The 16113-nt window shown below is 36.3% G+C and overlaps 1 long non-coding RNA gene and 3 other non-coding genes across 4 annotated transcripts; 1 reads left to right on the forward strand and 3 right to left on the reverse strand.

The window, feature by feature from the left end:
• Positions 1–265: 265 nt before the first annotated feature.
• Positions 266–2195, reverse strand: LOC134325952 (uncharacterized). Its single transcript, XR_010014429.1, has 4 exons — positions 2090–2195; positions 1177–1354; positions 386–448; positions 266–289 (listed from the first exon to the last, which is right to left on the reverse strand). It is a non-coding gene; the product is annotated as an uncharacterized LOC134325952 (long non-coding RNA).
• On the reverse strand, positions 1813–1894 carry trnas-uga (transfer RNA serine (anticodon UGA)). The gene has a single exon. It is a non-coding gene; the product is annotated as a tRNA-Ser (tRNA).
• A 631-nt stretch (positions 2196–2826) lies between the features above and the next one.
• Positions 2827–2908, reverse strand: trnas-uga (transfer RNA serine (anticodon UGA)). The gene has a single exon. It is a non-coding gene; the product is annotated as a tRNA-Ser (tRNA).
• Positions 2909–3142: 234 nt separating this feature from the next.
• trnas-uga (transfer RNA serine (anticodon UGA)) lies at positions 3143–3224 on the forward strand. Its single transcript has one exon. It is a non-coding gene; the product is annotated as a tRNA-Ser (tRNA).
• Positions 3225–16113: the final 12889 nt, after the last annotated feature.

Raw genomic sequence — 16113 nt, forward strand, 5'->3', positions numbered from 1 at the left:
TACAAGTACACAAAAAACTCCTCAATTACAGTAACGCGAGTAAATGTCATTCCTTACTTTCCACCTCTGGGTTTGGGTCACAGTGTTACCCACTGATCCACCATGTGACCCATACAGCTCAAATAATGGTGTCATTTTTAAACTCATTTATTAACAACATCAATAATAATAATAATAATAATTATAATAACACATTCTGAGTCTCTGGAGGATGAGTGTCTACATGTTTATGTAGTTTGGGTGTGATTTGTTAAATCATCTACTGTCACACTGCACCTGAAATAAACAGCTAACAATGCTACAAATCAGTAAATAATGTTCACAAGAACTTTTAAATAAAAAAGTTAAATGAGATTAAATCTGTAGAGCTGCTCTAAACATCTACCATTTCAGCCCCGCTGTCATGAAGTTCCCTCAGCTTCCTAATTCCTATTCATTCATGGAGACACTGGCACAAGATACAAACTGGTTTAACTAAATGTGAACTAGTTTAAAATGTTCAGTAACAATAATACCTCCAGTTACGTTCTATGTATATATTTTACCACTCTTAGAGGCTTCCAGGTTACAGTTTTCCATCTACATTAACAATACAAACATTAAAATTACAGATCTGTATTAACAAAACTTCTTGTGTTTTAGCCAACTTCTGTGCACTGATAAAAATAGATAATTCCATAGATAGTAAATACGCTATATGTGCATGCACAGTAGTGTAGGTTAGCTGTACGTTCATTAAATATACATTTAATGAAATGTATTTAATAATACAGATAAATAAAGCTCATCATGTATAACACAGACTGGTGAGTATAGAAACATAATTGTGTACATCAGGTTTGGATCCTGATTTGAAACAGTGGTTAATAGAAGTGCTTCAAAATATTTATCATATTTTGTCTGATTATCTGATTTAATATTAAAGGCTTGATTATTCAGGACTAGTTAGATTTCTGTAGCAGGATTAGTTTATTTCTGTTGCGAGTGTTTTGTCTGTAGCTCAGTAGGCAGAGCTCTGGGCTGTCAATTCCCAGTTGTGTATAGCAGAAATTGTTGGACCCTTGAGCATGGCTTTAACTCTCAAAGCTCTGACCCCAGCTTCTAAACAGACTAGCTGGAACATGTTGAGTAGTTTACTCAAAATAAATGTACACTCATTTGTGTGCATGTGTGTACCTGTACTCTGTGCTGTTGTACTTTTGATGATCCACCTGACCAGGCAGCAGTTCAGTATTGGTGAGAATGAAAGGCGTGGCTTGATGATGCGGAGATCAGCGCTGCTTCCTACCTGTGCCAGTGTCTGCCCGTCAGTACCAGAGTGTAAAACAGCGCCTACACACTTCTGACCCACAGCCTGAGAGAAAGAGAGAGGGAGGAGATGATGATGGTGTCAATGAAGCGGAAAAGTCGGACTAGTTTAATTACTTTAGGTTCCTTTTATAGATCTGGTAGATGGTGTTCGGGGCATTGATGGTGTTTGTGGGGTTGTTGGTGGTGCTGGTGGTGTTTATGACTCTCACTGTGGTTCAGTAGAGTTGGAAAAAAGGACAGAATCACAAATTCTGCTCTCTACCAGAAAATCCTGAGGTAAAGCGTTGTGTAATGTGATTTTATTCTGAACAGGATTTGAACCTAAACAGGGAGAAAGTTCAGTAGGATTCTTGTGGAACACAAAGAGGAAGGTTCACTTTATTTTCTGATATAAATATGTTACATTCATTATTATAATCTGAACACAATTATAAATTTTTATCAGTGTTAAATCCACAATCCTCTGTTTCAAGGTGTGGCTCCTTAATTAAAAGTCCAGGCCGCTGTGAGCAGGGTTCGAACCTGCGCAGGGAGACCCCATTGGATTTCAAGCCCAACGCCTTAACCTCTCAGCCATCACAGCTGTATAAGGGATGATTCTTAGCTGTTTCCTGTACTGGGGTTTCCTAAATTCTGTTTTTGTTAACAATAATTTACATTATGAGACAGGATATAAACAGAATATAAAGAACATCAGACCAGCACGCTCACTTTAAAGTTAAATAATAATATAAGATTGTAATAAATGATAAAATTAGTTTAAAATCAGTTTTCTTACCTTCCGATCTTTTGCTCTTTCTGCTTTTTCTTGTTTGCATGTTTCCATGGTCTCCAGTCTGTGTGAAAGCCGCTGAGACGTTCCTCCAGTGTCGCAGTGCAGCTCAGTGATGTTGTGAAGCCGAGAGAGAAGAAAGGACAGAGCGAACCCGAGAGGGGACGAAGAGCCCGAACATCTCACGTGTCCTTCAGAGTAAGTCGTCCTATAGATCCGCTCACTACACAACAACTACGCAAACAATGAAGGTGCACAGAGACTGTTATAAAACTTTATTCATTCTTAAAATATCAATCTGTGTTTCTCTGGGATTTCAATCTTCCACCCAGTGACACTGAATTAGCAAAAAGCACAAACGTTTCATTTTACTTCAAACTGAGGTAAATAATAAACTCACAGCAGCAACAGTGAAACGTGGTGGTGGTAGTGTGATGATGTGGATGCTTTGCAGCTTTAGGGCCTGAGTGATATTACAGAACCATAAATTCTGCTCTCTATCTGAAAATCCTGATATATATATATAAAGTTAATAAAATTAACACACTGTGGTTTGTGGTTTCAGTTAATTAAGTTGAACAGAACCACAGATTCTGCTCTCAACCAGAAAATCCTGAGGTAAACATTGGGATGTTACGTATAGGAGGATAACTAGTTTTACATTAATCATGATCTGATTGCAATCATACAACTTTATCAGTGTTTATCAGTATATACGTTAAGCTTTCATTAAAACTCACGATCGCTGTGAGCAGGACTTGAACCTGCGCAGGGAGACCCCATTGGATTTCAAGTACAACGCCTTAACCACTCGGCCATCACAGCTGTACGGACGTTGTAGACCTGAAGGTGTCTGGTACTTCCTACATTAATCAATCAAATTTGGAGCATTTGTGGGTCCATCCATCCTTATACTGTAAGTTTCCCTGAAGCAGCAAAGCATCCCCACATCATCACACTACCACCACCACACTTCACTGTTAGTATGATAATCATATTGTTGTTGATGTTGTTGTTGAATTGGTTAAGTTTTTGTTAGAGAGCTCCTGTGTTCCTCAGGCTATGATGGCCGAGTGGTTAAGGCGTTGGACTTGATATCCAATGGAGTCTCCCCGTGCAGGTTTAAACCTTGCTCACAGCGCTGCTCTGTGCTTGTATTAAAACATAAATAAATACACACGTGAGCAGGGGCGGCTCGTTCATTAGGGCGATCGTGCGACGCACCACCAAAGTGCGAAAGGGAAGAAATGTTTCTATCACATTCAACCAGTGTTAAACTAGCTGTGACTGTTCTGGAGTCTGTTTTGTCTCTGAATATCGCAGTCCAATCAGTGTGGAGTTGTGTTCCGTACAGTACCGGCCCTTTCGGGGCGATCAGGCTCTAACTGAAAATCGCCCCAGATCGCTCTCATAGACTCTCATGTTAAAGCTCTTTTTTTTCGTATTGAGGGTGCTCTAATGCATTTTGAATGACTTCCGGAAGGGCTCGCACTTACGTGCCTGCGTCACACATAATCGTTCCTTATTTGGAAACTAAACGTGGTGTTCCATATTTTTATCAATGGGAGATAAACGCTGCAGATTAGACTGAGACAGCGCGATTATGTATGAAACTGCTGCTACCGCGGGAATTAAAAGGGGTTCGGTTATTATTGTAAGTAGTGTTCACTTTTAGTCCTAGTAACGCCATGTGTAGGGCGAAAGTAAAGTAACACAAGCAGGGCCAGCACTTTCCTCACTGCCCCCCTAAGCAATGCAGTCCAGAACCGGGGCTACATGTCTGTGTGAAGATGGATCATGTAAAAATGTTGTTTACACCATTGAGAAAAAATGTTACATGATGTTCTTTATGCATGTTGTTTTGCCTAAAATATGGTTTTGATTTATTATTATAAAGAATGAAAATAATAAATGTTAAACAGCCTAAATAAAACTGTGTATGACCCGTTATATTTTTTATAGCCTACGGTTAGGGTTGCACAGTTCTGAAAGTTTGCAACCCTAGTTGGAGCAGCTAGCACCTAAAATAAAATGCTATCTGATGAAGACTATTAAATTGTTAGTGTGAAGGCTTTACTTAAAATTATCATATTATTATTATTATTATTATTAGTTATTATTATTATTGTTATTATTGTTATTATCTCCACGTTCAAAGTTATTTGTGAGGGCAAACTGACAGATGACTTAAGATGTTAATTATTTAAGCATTAATTTACCCATTGAACGGGTCACCTTGGCCATCATCGCAACAATTGCCCCCCCTGAGAGATTTGTCAGGAGCCGCCACTGCACGTGAGTGATCAAACTCATTCTTCATGGAGTTTGCACTGTAAAAAATGTGGTGTTGAAATACTTAAAAAATTTAAGGCAATAGTTTGCATGGATCTTTTTGAGTTGAATTAACTTTCTGTTTTATTAAGTAAATGGAACCTATCTAAGCCACTTAAAATATACTTAAATACATTATCACAGTATAACTAAAATCACTACGTTGAGTCAACTTAAATATTTTTAAGTTGAATCTACTCAGGTTTTGTAATAAACACAACTAAATAAAGTCAAAATGAAGGACTACAAATTCAAGTTGTACCAACTCATTTTTTTAAGTTCTACAAACATAGAAAGATCCATGCAAACTATTGCCTTAATTTTTTTGCTTTTGTATTACTTAAAATATAAGCACACTTAACTACCACTCAAATAAATCAATTTCCAGTCATCAAATACAATATCTGCATTTATTAAAAGTGCAAACAATTAACAAGCAGCAAAAGGGCTTGCATACATATATATATATATATATATATATATATATATATATATAGTACAATCAAATAGTAATTGTAATTTTGTCCAACTTTAAATAGTGATTTGAGTGAACTAACAACCTAACTTAGCAAAGCAAGTTGCACAACTGCTTAAAAAGGTGAGGCAGCCGGTTGCCTTACATTTTCAAGTCAGATTAACCTTTAGATTTTTAAGGCTGACTAAACATTTTACTTTTAGTTTACTAAACTGTGTTTTTTTTAACTAAAAAAAAGCAGTTACTAAATGTTTTTTTTACAGGCAAAAGTTTTTTTACATATCTGAACTGGCAGTTGGTAGCTCAGTGGTTAAGGTACTGGTCTAGTTGCTGGTTCAAGCGCCACCACCACTAAGTTGCCACTGTTGGGGCCCTGAGCAAGGCCCTTAAACCTCAATTGCTTGTATTGTATTCAGCCACAATTGTAAGCCTATCTGAGTAAAAACATCTGCAAAATGACAAAAATGTAAATGAATATGTTACGCTCTTAACAAGTAGCTATGAAAGAAATTTAAGACAATTTAAGAAAATTTTATTAAAACGTTTATTTGACTTTAACAACAGACATTTATTTTAAGCCATAAACCTGTGCCACTCCAGCAAAAGTATAATTAGCATCAATAAACAAACTAGTTTTCTAGTATAGTAAGCAGAGTCAGGATACAAACACGGCAATGGCCAGGAGCGCCCTTGGTAATGACACAATCTGTAATGTTTCAGTAGTACTTCTGAACTGGGATTGCATTGCATATCAATCTGCAATAAAAAACACAAACAATTTTAAAATAATATACATTTAAACAATATGATGATTTAGCTTTCGTTTAATAATCAATTAAGACAAGCACAGTAAATCAGCTAAAGTTGAAGTATGTAAGCAAAATTCCAATAAATTAACAATAAGCATATTAATGTTTAAAAGTTTGCACCTATAGCTAACTATGAATACCATGAATAAGGCCCTACCTAATTCACAGTCGTGAAAATCACATCAAATGAGCCGCTTACTTACAATCATACCGCATCATAATTAAGTGTAACAGACTGTTTTGTAATGTGCTGTACCACAGACAAGTTTGGCTTATTAAGCTAACACAGTTAGCCCCAGGCCATTCAAACAAATGGGCATCATAACCCGCTAGCATGTCAGCTAACATCGCTCTCTGTGTACCAAAAATGGTTAAATTGTCACCGACAAGCCCAAATTTGCAAATAGATTACACTCGTACACCTTTATATAAATTAACAATTTGAAAAGAACTCGCACTCGTCTGCCATACAATATTTGAAATTTTGGTTGAGAAAATACGTGAAACTAAAATCCTAGTAATTCCACTCATTATTCAGTCAGTTTATTGTTTATGCATTTGTTACGTTTTAAACATAACTTGTATTATGTTGAATAGCTGAATACCTACCTCAGGGCAGGTCAGAGCAAAATCCAAAACTTCAGCGTCGTCCTCGTCCCTCAACTCAACTCGGAGAAGTGCGCATGCGCAGTCACAGAACGTAGAGCTTCTGATGCTCTTCTCTTCTTTGCTTTGTTCAGACAACTCAGATTTTTTAGTTGGCTCAACTCAAAATTGGTATGATGTTGTACTAAAGCAAAAATAATGCGTTGAAAAAGTTTACAATTTTAAGTTTGTCTAAAATAATGTCTTTTTAGGTTGCCCAAACTCAAAAATTTGAACAAATGTAACAAACTTATTTTTTTTTGTTGAACTGACTTATTATATTATGTTTAATTTACTAATGTGCTGAATCATTTTTTAGAGTATAGAAAGTGGGACATTACCATTTTTAATATAAGAGCCAGTATTACTGGCTCACTTAGTTTGCCAGTGGTGCCATGTCTTTGCCAGATGTGTTTTGGGACATGTGGGCCATAAAAGCATTTCCTATATGTGGGCCACTTTTGGCTCATATGCTGTTTGCCGATGCCGGCAGTGAGCCGGCAGTGCCGTAACGTTGTCAGAAGTGGCCCACATCTGTATGCTATCTGGGACAAGGTCTGAATTTCACTTCTACTCTTTTCTGTTCTTTCCTCTCCTGTTTTCTTCTCCTCTCCAATCTTCTTTAATAATGATTTAGTGTTTTTATTATCTTATGATTTATGAATAGAATTTTAGGTTACATGAAGAACTATTTTGAATTATTACCCACCCAGTTCTTTACATCCACTTTCTGTTGTCACTCCAGCTCAAGCCTACATACAAATACATGGACCGTAAGTTTAGTCCCATTTAACAACCGTGGACACATTTGCTGACATAGAATTCCAAACCAAACTCTCATCACACAGAGGACTCGGATGGAATTTACAGTTTAACAAATACATTTATTCATCAATAAAGAAACACTTGTCTCCTGACCCCTCAGTTGGTCTTGTTCAATTGGTCACCTCCATGATAAGAAAACATCTGAACTACCACAATAGTATTTATTTATTTTTAAATGTCATTTTAAAACATGTCAGTGCAGTCTGTATTAGGATTTATATGAACTGGGTTTTATGCACTAGAAGATGGTGGGATAATTAAATGTAAATATGAGTATTTCTTTTAACAAAGGAGTTTAGCTACCACTAATTTGGTCTATAGATAAACACAAAGAACAAAGACTCATGATGATAGAACAATGCAACACTGTTCAGTCCACAGCCCTCCATTCACACTTTTCAAACACCATAAAGACCAGGGTAAAATTCTTCCACTTGAATGTAAAAGTTGTTCTGTGTTTATTAAAGTAGATTAAACTTCAATAAAGAATAAAAACAGATTCAGATCTGAGGTTGGTACATTACACCACATTACATTTGATGATTAATGATCATATTCATACCATCATGTACATTTGATAATTGAAGTAGAACAGTTCTAGTGGATATTAGAAGAAAAAGAAACAAAATCATAACTTCTGTGTGACCGTACTGGTGTCTATTTTAAATGCTGCTTCCAGTAAAACTTTATCTGCACTATAAGCAGCAGTATGAGTCATCCTTTTATGTGAATGTGCTGGTGTGGTGTAATTCCTTTCACTAAAGTTATTTTCAGACAGTGAATGGTGATATGACCTCTCTCCTGTGTAAATGCGCTGGTGTTGTTGGAGAACATAAAATACTTCCCACACTCTTAACAGTGATGTAGTTTTTCTATGTGAATGCGCTGATGCCGTTTGAGATTCTTTTCATGAGCAAAACTCTTTCCACACTCTAAGCAGTGATACGGCTTTTCTCCAGTGTGAACACGCTGGTGTACTTTAAGGTCACTACTTTGAATAAAACTCTTTCCACACTCTGAGCAGTAATATGGTTTCTCTCCTGTGTGAATATGCTGGTGTACTTTAAGAGCATTACTGTAAGCAAAACTTTTTCCACACTCAGTGCAGTTATACGGTTTCTCTCCTGTGTGAATACGCTGGTGTTGTTGGAGTTTACTCTGTTGAGCAAAACTCTTCCCACACTCTGAGCAGTGATACGGCTTCTCTCCAGTGTGAATACGTTGGTGTATTTTAAGGGATTTACTTTCAGTAAAACTCTTCCCACACTGAGCAGTAATATGGTTTCTCTCCTGTGTGAATACGCTGGTGTACTTTAAGAGCATTACTGTTAGCAAAATTCTTCCCACACTCCAAGCAGTGATACGGTTTCTCTCCTGTGTGAATACACTGGTGTTGTTGGAGTTTACTCTGTCGAGTAAAACCTTTTCCACACTCTGAGCAGTGATACGGCTTCTCTCCTGTGTGAATGTGCTGGTGTCTTTGGAGCGTACTCTGATGAGAAAAACTGTTTCCACACTCTGAGCAGTGATATGGCTTCTCTCCTGTGTGAATACGCTGGTGTTGTTGGAGATTACTCTGTGTAGTAAAACTCTTCCCACACTCTGAGCAGTGATGAAAGTTCTTCATGTTTGTGCTTTGATAAGACTGTAGAAACTGTTTCCTTGGAAAGCAACAGAAACAAAGAAACAAGTCGATTCATTAGAATTACTTTTACTACATTAATACCACAATAATATTAAACTCATCACCTACTAATAAAAACATTAAATTCACTTCACGTCTAAGTGAGAATCTGAATTTAAAGAACATCAGGATAAAATACTTATAAATACTGCAGATATTAATAATTAAATAACTATAAATAACTTGATATAAATAAAGATATAAGAGATCTGACTTTCTCAACATCAGTCCTGCACCAAGCAAATCTAATCCAGTTCATGACAGGACTAATAATTAGCTCACAAGTGTAAATCTTTGGTGTGCTGGGAGTAAAAAAGGCTTCATAAATCACCACAATTATGAGCATAAAACTATTTAAAACTGTCTGAATATATTAACCTGATAATATTAAATAACATAATAAAATAAAAAAAACAACAAATGCAACATAAATGTAAAAGAAACAAACAAGAAAACCCTTTACCTTCCTGTTAGAATCCTGGCAGCCACTTTAACAAAGCTGGTGTCTCCAGCAGGTCGTTTCTAATGAAGAACGTGCAGAAGATCCTTCTTACCAAGTGACTCAGCTACAAGTCTAGAGTTTAGTCCTTAAATAGAGCTGAGGACAAAGACCCAAGACCAGTTCAAAACTCTGCATTGGTCAATCATCAGCCAACCATTCACACCTTCTTGTGTGAAGTACTAGCTCATTATCTATGGAACGTGTGCAGATGAACTAGATGGAGCCACAAAGCATGATGGGTGAAGTCAAACTACACCTATTTATCTCAGCAGAGAAGTTATTTACATTTAATCCTAAACACAAACAAGGAATTGAAAGGCTATTCTGTAAAGTGAAATGACATGAACTTAGATAAAGCTTTTATGATAAGAATCTAAGTCATGTAAAATGCTGTATGTATATTTGTGTGAATTAGTTTCTACTGTATATGAGGAACAATAAGAAAACTATAAGAGGAAACACCCACCTATAGATTTATCTGTATTTATGGTGTAGAAATATTTACTGTGCACTTGTGTGTCTGTGAACTGTTTGATTTACTACTGTGGTCAAGCCTCCACTTCAAAATGCTCAGTCAAATCAGCCCCCACATTGTTTGTGAAGATGTGCGTATACTAAACATTACGGTAAAAGCGCCTGGCGGAACTATTTAGCATAGAATTTCAGGCTTTAAAATAAAAGGGTTGGAAATAATGGGACATTATGATTTTACTTTAAATTTAGAGTCAACTAAAATGTTATTAAATGCAATAATCTTGATTACATGAATTGTTATTGTTATTAAAAGTTCTCGTTTCCACAGAACAATTCAACTTTATAATGATAATACACCACTTGTAGTTTACACTCAGTTAACATAAAGTCATTCAGATGTATCATTTCTAAATACATTCTAGAAATGTGACACTATAAAAGACCTTTATTATAAAGTTTAAGGGTACCAAAAAACAGGGTTTAGATGTGCATGAAAATTTTAGCATAAACCATGTGATCAGTACCGTAAAACAGGGTTTAGATGTGCATTACGTTTTAAGCAAATTTTTGTGAGCATTTAAACACTGTTTTACGGTATGCTTAAAGTTTTAGTGGGCATCTAAACCTTAGTAATTTTATTTAATAGTAACATTTATTAGTAACACTTTAAATACTACAACCCCTGACAAAAATGATGGAATCACCACTCTTGGAGGATATTATTTAAATAGTTTAATTTTTTAGGAAAAAAAAAATGCCACAAAAGTCATTTTTAAAAATTTCAACTTTCTGGCATTAAGAAACAAATATAATTGTTGTGGTAGAGGAAAACTCTGTAATTTGCCGTTTAAAAACAAAACATCTGCAGCAGATTAAATGTGCTAATTATTCTTCAGTTTAACCTCAGAGAGCTGTTGCACAAAGCAGATTGACATGAATCATGGCTCCAACACAAGATATGTCAGTTGAAACAGAGCAGAGGATTATAAAACTCCTTTAAGAAGGTAAATCATCATGGAATGTCGTGAAAGATGTTGGTTGTTCCCAGTCAGCTGTGTCTAAAATCTGGACCGAGTACAAACGGCAAAAAAAACGTGGGGTAGCGTAGTCAGTAATGTAAATAATAATAATAAATACAAATAATTATCTTGCAATATAATACAGAAGCATCGTAGTGACAGTAGTGACGTTTATATTCGCAGTTGTTTGTAAATGTTTAGTGAGTATATTACAGCATTTAAGTTACAAATTTACCCTAATTTTGTAATTAAATCTCATATTGTACCAGATGTAACACTGTAACTACAGCTATGTGCATGTACTGTATTAAGTTCTTTATTGTTTTTATTGTTTGTATTATGTAGTTTTACTCCATTCTGATGCACACAGTGTATCACACAGCTAGAAAGCAAATAAAACCGACATAACTGTGTTCTGGAGGGTGATGCATGCTGATTTTGTGACCCACAAAGTGACCCCATCCCACCAGTAGATGATGTTAAGAAATATTTAAACATGATCATAAAATTTAAAAGTAGAGAAAATTAAGCAGAATGAGGAGGTTTAATGAAAGTAAATACAAGTTTGTGCTTTAGGAAGAGAAACCGGTGCGTCTCTTGTGTTATGAGGCCGTGTCTGTGGTAAAGGAGGACAATATTAATGTAGATGTACATTATAAATATACTGTATAAATTTGACAATTTGACACCAAACACAGAATTCAGCCTCCAAGAAAAACTGCAATCACAGCAGGATAAATTACAATCGAACCCTTCAGGGCCACCATACTGCTGATGTGGCCCTCGGTAAAAATGAGTTTGACACCCCTGCACTATAAGATGGGATAATTACACGTAAATGTGAGTATTTCTTTTTACAAAGGAGTCTATAGATCAACACAAAGAACAAAGTCTCCTGATGATAGAACAATGCAACACTGTTCAGTGGAAATCATCTAAAGACTTTTGGAGTGTAGACCTAACTCCATGAAGCACTGCTCTTTCAATTTTGCCTCTGCGAATGTTGCTTGCTGGACTAAACTGTGTCTCTGTTTTTAGACGGTGAATCGGTCCTCGACGGTGAACAGTTACTTTGATGCTTGTCCTCAGTGGGTTGGGCTTATTTTGCATTGTAAATAAATACCGAGCTTTGCAGGATGAAAATTTACAAATGGCCTGTACTCTCATGTAGGGGGCGTGTTTTTAAGACGTAGATGTTGATGTGTAAAATGAAGTGCACATGAAGGATTCTCCTTTTTAAACTGGTTATAAAGAATGTGGGTCCATGGCTGTCGTCATTTATTGATACTTCCTTTTGGTGCAATTCTCCTCCACTGTTTTCGAGCTATAAAAATGACAAATTTCTTTGGGGTAGTAGTTACATTTCTATATGTGCTGCTGGAGGTTTGTCTTTCTTTTCTAATCTGAGTAGTCCTCTTGCTTTATTTTCTCTCTCCTTTCTGAGATTTCATGCAAAACTAGCTCTTCAGAAAACACTTTTTTTTCCTCTGTCTCAAACAAATCCAAAATGTGCATCTCTCTGTTTGAGGTAAAATCTTCAGCTGGTTCTTGTAGGTCTTCAATGGATACTAAATTTTCTTCTGAAACCTTTTTTTCTGTCATTTTTTCTTCATCCGTCATTATTTCTTTTAACCAGCTTTGTTCCATGACCTTTCCTTTCACATTTCTTCGATTGTAGCGCCATGAAACATTCAACCAATCTTTGTTTTTCTGTCTGTCATTTCCAAAAATGTCCACACTCAATCTTGTCCAAATAGCAGAACTGTATGAGGTGTCTTGATTTAAAATATCAACTGACAGGAATCTTTCAGCAACAGATTCTACTCCTCCAGCTAGTGTCCATATGTCTGCTCTTGCAGCTCCTTTTCCTTTACGGGACTTTGGCATTGTTCTGATGTGACTATGACAGACAGATAAAAAGACGGACGACAGACAGACACAAACATTATTACATTAATAGTGACTTAGAGGTTAAAGTACAAAAGCATTTGCAGCAATCAGACAAATAGAAATACACTATTGCCAAAAGTATTCGCTCACCCATTCAAATCATTGAACTCGGATGTTCCAATCACTTCAATGCCCATAGGAGTATAAAACCAAGCACCTAGGCATGCAGACTGCTTCTACACACATTAGTGAAAGAATGGGTCACTTAAGAGCTCAGTAAATTCCAGCGTGGTACCGTGATGCCACCTGTACAACAAGTCCAGTCGTTAAATTTCCTCGCTACTAAATATTCCACAGTCGACTGTCGGTGCTGTTATAACAAAGTGGAAGCGATTGGAACGACAGCAACTCAACCTGATAGAACACCTTTGGGATGAATCAGAGCGGAGACTGCCAGTCAGGTCGTCTCATCCAGCATCAGTGTCTGACCTCACAAATGCGCTTCTGGAGGAATGGTCAACATTCCCATAAACACACTCCTAAACCTTGTAGAAAGCCTCTCAGAAGGAGTTGCAAAGGGTGGCGACATCATATTAAACCTTATGGATTAAGAATGGGAGTCACTCAAGTTCACATGTGTGTGCAGGCAGACGAGCGAATACTTTTGGCAATATAGTAGGGAACAAATTCATATCTAAAATACTATCTAGTGCACTATGTAGGAAACATAAATCCGTTATCTGATATACAATTTAGTGCACTATGTAGGGAACATAAATCCATTATCTGATATACAATTTAGTGCACTATGTAGGGAACATAATTCTATGATCTAGTATACTATCTAGTGCACTATATAAGGAACATGAATTCTTTTATAATATACAATCTAGCGCACTATGTATGTAACAAATATATTATCTAGTGCACTATGTAGGGAACATAATTAATTATGTAATACACTATCTAGTGCACTATGTAGGAAACATAATTAATTATGTAATACACTATCTAGTGCGCTATGTAAAGAACACAAATCATCATCTAGTTATACTTTCTAGTGCACTATGCAGTCAACATGAATGCGTTATCTAATACACTATCTAGTGCACTATGTAGGGAACCTAAATCCGTTAACTAATACGCTACCTAAAGCATTATGTAAGAAACATAAGTCTATTATCTAGTACACTATCTAGTGCACTAAGTAAGGAACATAAATCTATGATTGAATATACAATCTAGTGCACAATCTAGGGAACATAATTAATTATGTAATACACTATCTAGCGCACTATGTAGGGAACATAATTAATTATGTAATACACTATCTAGTGTACTATGTAAGGAACACAAAATCATCATCTAGTTATACTTTCTAGTGCACTATGTAGTCAATATGAATGCGTTATCTAATACACTATCTAGTGCACTAAGTAAGGAACATAAATTATTTTCCAATATACAATCTAGTGCACTGTGTAGGGAACATAAATCAATTGTCTAATATACTGTCTAGTGTACTATGTAGGGAACATAAATATATGATCAAATATACAATCTAGTGCACTATGTAGGGAACATAAATCAATTGTCTAATATACTGTGTAGTGCACTATGTAGGGAACTTAAATCTATGATCGAATATACAATCTAGTGCACTATGTAGGGAACATAATTATGTAATACACTATCTAGTGCACTGTGTAGGGAACATGAATTTGTTATCTAACACTATCTAGTGCACACTAGTGCATAGGTAACATAAATTCATATCTAAAATACTATTTAGTGCACTGTGTAGGGAACATAAACCAATTGTCTAATTCACTATCTAGTGCACTACGTAGGGAACATACATTCATATCTAAAATACTATCTAGTGCACTATGTATGGAACATAAATCCCGTTAACTAATACGCTACCTAAAGCATTATGTAAGAAACATAAATCTATTATCTAGTACACTATCTAGTGCACAAAGTAAGGAACAAATTCTTTTCTAGTATACAATCTAGTGCACTAAGTAGGGAACATAAATGTATTATCTTTCACACTATCTAGTGCACTATGTAGGGAACATTAATGTGTTTGTGACGTGAACAATTATCTCCTTGAAATGAGTTTTTGGAACTTGGGATGTCTGCAATTCAGATATAGAACTACCGTGTGTGTGTGTGTGTGTGTGTGTGTGTGTGTGTGTGTGTGTGTGTGTGTGTGTGTGTGTGTGTGTGTGTGTGTGTGTGTGTGTGTGTGTGTGTGTGTGTGTGTGTGTGTGTGTGTGTGTGTGTGTGTGTGTGTGTGTGTGTGTGTGTGTGTGTGTGTGTGTGTGTGTGTGTGTGTGTGTGTGTGTGTGTGTGTGTGTGTGTGTGTAACTTACCTGTCCACGCTGAGCAGGAGCACGCTGAGAAAGGAACTGAACTAAACTTTTACACGCTATTAGCGCTCCAAACTACTCAGCTGTTCACCTAACACAGTCTCAGCATAACTGAAGTGCTCCTCCCGCCCAGCTCCGTTTCAATTGGTGCCGTTATGTCCCAAGACCCGCCTCCAGGCACACAATGGGAACTGCGGATTGGCGGTGGAGTAATCGTAGTGCTTTCTCATAGGCTCCATTCAGCAACTATAGTAAAGTTTGTTAGAGAGAACAAAAGAAAAGGGAAAGAAAAACATACACGCGGTACTTGCAGATAACAGTCGCATAAAACAAATGTTTGCACAAATTATATAAAACCAAATTACAAAATAAACATTTCACTTATTTTAATAATCTCACAAATCACTTCTCAGTTTTAAAGGTTAAAGGCAGCAGCATCTTTTAGATCAGAACAGCTATTAACATTAAATATCACTAAAGAGGAAATACTGAAGACAGCAATGTAAACCTTTCATTTAAATACAAGCTGCAGTAAAGTTACATAGTTGATCCATGGTAAAAAAGAACCTCACAGCCCAGCACAATGGTTAAACTGCACAACCCAACAAGTTAAAATAACCCATCATGTGTTCTGTCCAATATTTACACAGTGCTGGTTGCCAAATAACAAATTTTCACCTGCATTTGACATTTTCTCTTCTGTATACCAAAAACAGTCGCCAGTGAAGGTCTACAACACGTTACAAAAACACTTGGGACAGAAGAGCCATAAACACTCTCTAATTTTTATATATTATACAAATAAAGTAATAATAATAAAGTCACAAATTTGTACCCAAGCAACAAGCTGTAATTTATTTCTAGCACCACTATGTGGCGACGATGTCTGTACAACATTTTAAACTTCACTTTACAAGTCAGTTGAATGTGTTTTACTGTTTCATTGTGTAGCTGTGATGAAGAAAAAGCCGCTGGGTCAGTGTGTAACAGGAGGTTTG

Source organism: Trichomycterus rosablanca, chromosome 14, assembly GCF_030014385.1.
Source record: "Trichomycterus rosablanca isolate fTriRos1 chromosome 14, fTriRos1.hap1, whole genome shotgun sequence".
NCBI classification, from domain to species: domain Eukaryota; kingdom Metazoa; phylum Chordata; class Actinopteri; order Siluriformes; family Trichomycteridae; genus Trichomycterus; species Trichomycterus rosablanca.